Here is a 7,808-nt window from a genome sequence, read left to right as displayed (position 1 = left end):
GGGCCCACCAATTCTAAGTCGATTGCGACTAAATTCTTATGTAACTCGAACATGTACACTTAGCAAATTATAGCTGAAGTCTAACAATTCTAGATGAAACGTAGTTTTAATATCATGAAAGCCATTTAGTGTAACCTGGTACTTTGTCATGTATATTTCAAGAAAATCCCTTATTTTCCTTATAAAAAGTTATGTAACCTTAAATCCCAAGACCGAGAATATGTGTGTGTTTTTTGTAACTTATAATGTTTATAATAGTAATGCGTTTCCAAAGAAAATCCAATATTTTCCTTATAAAAAGTTATGTAGCCTTAAATCCCAAGACCGAGAATATGTGTGTGTTTTGTACTTATAACGTGTTTGTAGTTTTAAATAGATAAAACCCCTTTTCAAAGTAGAATTTTCTCTATAAACTTGAAAGATTGTTAACTCCCTATGTGAGTCGTTATAACCATACTATAACAAGAATTAACCTGTAACAACGTTTTTCAGACGTCAAGATCCTATGACTCTTGTCACCCGTAGACCTGCAGGTCCCGCTGTAGCTAGCAGCGAGGTGTGGGGTGTCAATCCCAATATAGATCTATACACAATTATTACGCTCTCCCTACAAGAGAATCTGGTTATAACTTACAGGAATTTGAACCCGTACTCTAAGAGTACGATGGAAGAATTGTCTCACAACTTACGTTAACTAGTTTACATATAGTTTGAGTATAAAACCTCTTCCGTGGTGGAAGTGAAACCACCTTTTATGAAATAAACTAGTGATATGAAATCCATAAACTGTTACTATTATGGTTTATCATGTAGTATATGAAAAGCCCATTTGTTTTGAGAGTAAAACCTTTTTCATGTAGTATGCTTTTATCGAAAAATCCATAAACTATACTTTGTTGTAGTTTATTATATGTGTTCGAAATGAATGGAAAAACCTTATCATGAATGACTAATTTCTTTTTATGATGATAGACTAACAAGACTGCATCCAACATTTAGAAACTTAGTGTTATGCACTTTGCTCAACATACTACAAAGTGTTGTTAATATGGTAAGGTATGTAACTAGTTTTTAACCTTTCTGCACTGTTTTGAAAACATCATAGAAAAATCATACGAAGTCAAAAACTAAATCCGTAAACTCTGAGAGTTTAGAAAATGTGTCTAGTTTATTTATAATTTTTATTATGATTTTTATAAGTCTCTAACTTGTGTGAAAGTGTTCGTATTCACAGACTGGTCCGAATTCATTTTTGTAATGATATGCAGTTTTGTAAAAATCACCATAAATTGTAGATAAATCGTATGGAGATGTGCAAGTAGTCATTTTGAAGGTATGAACCTGAAATATTTGAATATTAAATAGTTTTTAAAGATATTAAGTTTAAGATGGTCAAAACAGTCCGTGAATAGAACTAAACTTTGCTGTTGAAAGCTGATGTTTGAGTTTAGTTCAGTTTTTGGTGTTTTAAGATGTATTCCCCCTCCTGAAAACTAAAGAAAACCGAAAAATGTAGGGGTATGAACTCACCTTGAGTGATTTGTTGAAGAGTGGAAGGTCGAAGACGAGGAGTATCAAGTCAAGAACACTTGATGAACACGTGAAGTGTTGAATGATCCTAAGAACGATTTTTGGTGTTAAATGTGTGTAGATGATTCAAGGGTGTTATGAAAACATTGAATAACACTTGAGTTTAGATGGAATACTTACCAAAAAGTGAAGTAATAGCTCAAGAACACTTCCAAAAAGTGGCTGGAAGTAGAGAGAAAAAGAGGCTCTCTTGATGGTTTGAGAAGTGTATAAGTGTTTGAGAGTGATCAAAGTGAACCAAGAAATTCTCCAGGGATTTCTTTATATACATGTTGCTGGAGCAACTTGTAAAGTTGAAAGGATGTTTGTCTTGGTTTGTGTGATGTGGATAGGGTTGGACTAATGAGAAGATGACACATGGAGACAAGTGGGCACACTTGACCCACTTGTGGTGTAGAATATTCTTCTTAATGTAAAATAATGATTTATAATTAACAAATCCTTGAGAAATAAATAAAATATGAGTTTAGGGAGTTTAAAATGATAAAAATATGAATATGGTGAAAATCCCCGTTAAAAACTTCAAAAACGGGCTTAAGAGGCGAAAGTAGTCGAAAACCGGGAAAAAGGAGCGAATCTGCAAAGATCCGAGGTCAGGAGGCGAAGCTCGGTCCTTGGGTGCTTAGAACCAAGAGGAGGGTTCGGTCCATGGTGCTGAGAACCGAAAGTAGGTTCGGTCCGAGAAGGGTTCGGTTGCGTGGGTAGGATCGAAGGTGGCTTTGGAAGCGAAATGGACTGAGAGGCGCTTCAGGAATCCGAATCGAAGGTACAAGGAGCCGTTCACATACTTGGAGAGATTTGGGAGAGATTTCACATACTTGAAGAGATTTGGGATATATTTCACATACTTGGAGAGATTTCACATACTTGGAGAGATTTGGGAGAGATTTCACGTACTTGGAGAGATTTCACATACTTTGAGAGATTTGGGAGAGATTTCACATACTTGGAGAGATTTGGGAGAGATTTCACATACTTGGAGATATTTCACATACTTGGAGAGATTTGGATAGGTTGAGAGAGATTGAGAGAGGCTTTGTTTGCGACCTTTGCGAGTGTTTTAACTTCGAAATGCAAGGTTTGTAAACCCCGTTTTGCCTTGTTATGAGTGTTATACGCTCCCGAAGGGTATGTATTAATGGTTTATTGAGTTGTTCCATTAGTTACACTGATTACGGTTTAGATTTTCTGAACACAGGAAGACTTAAAGTGATACTTGCATTACGAGGGTATGTTGTACAATAGTAAGCACGATGTAAACCCTAATATACAAAGGTTAATTGAGTTGACCGGTTTGACTTGTTGACTTTATTTGACTTTGACTTGACCGGAAATTGACGGTTGTCACATTTAGTATCTAGAGTCTAGATCTATGACCTCATGGTCTATCTTTTAGTTTTGATGGTTATGGTATTAAGACTTTGGCCTTTTGGGTTAGGGTTTGAGATTAATCCATTTAGGAAAAGTATTTATGGGTAAAGTGGGAAGCTTTACCCTTCTAGAGGCACTTCCAGTGTAGATCTGGAATATGGGACTTGGAGTTGAAGGATAAGGGCTTAATGCATTAAGAAGGATTGACATACTGATGAACTCGACGAGTCCATAAGGGAACTCGGCGAGTTGGTTTGGAATATTCCCGACTCTGTTGAAAAAGAAGGAACTCGATGAGTCCACAAGGGAACTCGACGAGTTGTAGTGGGAAAGTCCCTATTCTGTTCAGAACAAGAAACTCAGCGAGTTGGAGGAAAACTCGACGATTTGGATCGCGATTTCACGTTTCTATGATTTATGGGAACTTGGCGAGTTGAGGAGTAAACTCAACGAGTTGAGTCAACTCGGAGCGTTGACTTTGACTTTGAACTAGACTTGACTATGACCATGGTTGACCCTAAAGAATTATGAGTGTGATATGGTATCTAAGGGGTTGTATTGGTTTAGGGAGTAAGTAGAGCTGATTCCAGGGTAGAGACGTTTCAGCTATCATCCGACATTTGAGGTGAGTTTCCTCCTGTATGAACGGGTCGAAGGCACCAATGTCGGCCCGTATATTTATGTTAGTATGTTCCGGACTAAGTTCTGATGTCGAGCGGGGCCCGATGTCACACCCCCAAACCAGAACGGCGGAAACGTTCGGGGGCGGAGGACGTAATGTACAGTATCACAACAATGCATAATAGTAAAACAAGCAACATAATCATCCATTGCATTAATAATATAATTTAATACAAGTGTGTTATGTATAGTTTATAAGACACCAAAATATGAATCAAAAATAAGAGATGAGTCTTGAGTTTGCTCCATCTTCTCAAAACCTGGTCATCGATACTTGTCTACTGGTGACCTGAGAATAAAATTTATTTTGAAAGCGTAGATCAGCATTAAAAATGGTGAGTTCATAAGTATTTTAGTGTCATTGTTTGTATAAGTGTGAAGAAAGTGCTTGTAAATATTTGATGTAAAAGTTTGTAAGGGTTTGATGTAAATGTTTGTAAACTTCCTAGAAAATCCTATATTTTCTACTAAAGTTGTCTTCTACCAAGACTTAACTGTTGTTTATGTTTGTTCTTTTGTAAAAGTGAGTACTTTCCCATAGTGTGACTATCATTACCAAAATATAGTTTTCATTACCGTTTATGTGAGAAGATCACAATGTGGATGAAATGGGAAAAATAAAGATGTACTGTAGTTTTATCTAAATAACTACCAATGTACTAACTACCTTAAACCTGTTTGTTTAGTTAAGGTAAAACGTGATAAGATTATAACCACACTTGATTGACTAGTAAGACACGACGTTCGAGACGCCGAAATGGTATGAAATTCGTCACCCGTAGACCTGCATGTCCCACTATAGTTAGCAGCAAGGTGTAGGATGGTCAATCCCGTATAGATCTATACACAAATTCACGCTCTCTCTTCAGGAGACTCTGGTTACAAAACGTGACACGACAGTATATTACCGCGCCAAGAAGTAGTGGCTCACATAAATGTTATCTTGTTATTATATTAGCATAGTATGTTCTCTCTGTCTCTAGTATATAGTATGTTCTCTCTGTTCTATTATATAGTATGTTCTCTCTGTTCTAGTATGTAGTATGTTCTCTCTGTTTCTCATTATAGTATGTTTGAACTGACTCATGTATGAACTGACTCTTGTATGTTTCATTGTTCTAGAAATAGTAAATAGTGACTTCCTAAACTGTACCTATTATAGTTTACAATTAAAGTTGTTTGAATGACTGTTTATGTTTGAACACCCTTGCTACCCAAAGGTATTGAACTGAATGAAAGAACTTTTATATCTATATACATATATATATAATATATAACTAAGATTCAAACGACATTCGGACAAACAACCGAATACCCTAAGTCCACAACCAAACAAGGAACAGGAAATAAGGCGAGTTATCAGTCCTAAGCCCTTTCAATCTTACTTATATAACTATATCCATATATACATGATTTGAACAATATATGAGTTTAAAAGAGTTAAAATAAAGAATTTAACATGTAAAAGAGTTTATGAAATGATTTGAAGCAGTTTGTTTGATAAAACAGTTTTGAAATATAAGAAATCCATTTGCTTGATAGTTATTAATCACATGTGATTGATATAATAACTATAATGTTTCTGTTGAGAGAAAAACTTGGAGACACACTTGAACAAAAGTTAGAACAAGTATATTGCGGAATAGTTAATCTCAAAGGATCTAAAAGCTCAACAATAATATAGTTAGATGGTTAGAGAGTTAGTTGCGGAAAAGTGAAGAAATAGAAATGACAGCAATTGTTATATCAAGAATACACTTAAGCTGATTCATAACAAGGAATGAATTCACTCCAAGTTAATAAGGAAGATCAAGCTTAGTGATTAAGTCAAATATGACTTGCTCCGAAGAGAGATTATGATCAGCAGAATTATGATAAGATTTAAGTAAGAAGCGATGAGTGAAGAAGGATAGAGAGATAACTTTAGAATGTATATTCAGATAGAATGCATAAGTTATCGGTGATAGAGTGTATTCAATACAGGAGAATAAGTCTCTATTTATAGAGACTCAGAAATGCACTAGATTACATCTCTATAAGCAGCCGTACAAGGCATACTGGACAAAAGAGTGTATTACAAAAAAGACAAGTAAATCAATCTAGCTAAGTTGACTGCGGTAGCTGACTCCGGTTGCTGATGCTGATAAAGAGACTGACTGCGGGTGCTGAAGTGGCTGCGGTAGCAAAGTTCAAGAGGGTCACTTTTATGATTCAACAATTTCCCCCTAAGTGACCTCTTTAACTTCGGTTCAGCTATCAAGTTTGAGGAACTTGATCAGAATCCACCAAAATTTCCTAACGTTTTCCAGCCATGTGATTCTTCTTGTGATCTCAAACTTGACTTCTGCAGTAGTATGCTTCGATCTTTCAACTGTGGTCCGGCAGATGTCAAGTTGTTTTCTGGTGAGGCGATGCATGGCAGTCATAGGAATGAAATATTTAACATTGTCAGTCTTCCTTTTGAATATGACTCCAAGTTCAGGAAAGTTTGTTGCGCCTAGAGATCTCTCTTGAAAGCCTTCGGTAGGCATAGGCACAGGTTCAAGAGGTGGGAGATCAAACTTCTTGAGGATGGTGGGGTAGATATCCGCATCTATTTTGGCGAAATCGCAGACAGTTTCCTTGAAAAAGGTGTTGGCCCTTTCCAACGCAATCTTCATCTTGGGGTGCTTCTCAGACTTATTTTGAAATACCTTGGCAATAAGGAAGATTTCTTCCGGATTCATGCAAGGGAAGTCTGCTTGGCTGCGGATGTAGTCATGTTCCCTTCTTGTCAGGATGTACTGGATGTATTCAGCCTTCATAAATTTCTGGACTTTGTAGTTCGTGACTGCGGATGGTCTGTCGTTAGACCATATGTTTTCGATGGAGGAGGCATGCTTAGCATAAAAACAGTTTAGTCTCTCAAACTCCATCGGCAGTCGTTTGTGATCTGGAAGGGTCCGGTCAAGCTGCTCAAATACAGTGAAGTACTTGGCATTTGGAGAAATTGGTACATCCCAGTACCCGTCTGATGGGGATTCAGCGTATGTGAGGTGGGGTCGGTAGTCTTCATCCAACAGCCTGCGGTGAGGATTAATCCAAGAATTAATCAAGGACTCATCCATCATGGTGTCCCACATTCTCTCCAAATTAACGCTGCCAGCTTGGCTGCTTTCCAATCATGCTTTCTTTGGGCGGTGGCAGGGGAGTCTATGGTGCTCGGAGAAGACATGTTTTCAGCCAAGTTCTTGAAGTGCGGAGGAGTCTCTGGATTTTTGGGAGTATCCTTTGGAGGTGAAGTGTGAGGAGATGGAGTATGTTGAGATGGTTGTGGTGAAGGCTGCGGTGTGGGAATTTTTTCAGTGATGATGGGGGGACTCTGAAGAATAGATGGATCAGAGTGATGGACTTCTTCTTCTTCTTCTTCACTTCCCCCTCTTGAGGGATGCAACGGAGGAGCTTCCTCAAGCCATTGCTTAAGTCCATCAACCTTGGCACAAACTTCTTGGAATTGAGCTTTTAGAGCTTCTGCCAATTGTTGATTGTTAGGTGTGGAGGAGCTGAAGAGCAGCTTGTGGATTTCCTTAGTGAGTTGGAGGATCTCTGGACCGTGAAAGTTGGAGGACAGGGATTTCTGCAGTCTGTTGATGGTGGCGTGAAGAACAGAGATAGTGGACTCATAAGCAGTATGAGTCTCATCTATCAATTTCTTAGACTGAGAGGCTTGATCCGCGATGGCCGCTTGGAGATCCGTTTTGATTGCGGTCACCTCAGAGATGAGGCATTCCGCTGCAGCCATGAATTCCTTATGGTTAGCCTTGCGGTTGTTGTCAAGGGACCGAATCCCTATCTCTACTTTGAGAGAGACTCGTTCAGCAGCCATGCGTTCCCTTGTTTCCAGACGTTCTATTCTTTCAATCAGTGACTGTGGTCCTGGTGTGTCTTCAGGTTGCGGTTGAGTAGGTTTGACCGCAGCCAGTATCTGATCGACTTTGGCTTGAAGGCTTAGGAACTCTTTTCTGGAGACAACATTCTTCTTCTTTTTCTTCTTCTCTTTAGGCTTGGAAGTCGAATGATGAGAACCGTTGGACTCTTCTTCTTCTTCAAACATCATAAGGTCATCTTCTGAAGGGTTTGGCTTGTTGACCTCTTCGATATCATCATCATCAAGACCGAAGGTTGGA

This window comes from Lactuca virosa, chromosome 4 (genome assembly GCF_052849685.1).
Source record: "Lactuca virosa cultivar CGN04683 chromosome 4, Lactuca_virosa_CGN04683_v6, whole genome shotgun sequence".
Lineage (NCBI taxonomy): Eukaryota > Viridiplantae > Streptophyta > Magnoliopsida > Asterales > Asteraceae > Lactuca > Lactuca virosa.
This window is presented reverse-complemented; position numbering follows the sequence as displayed.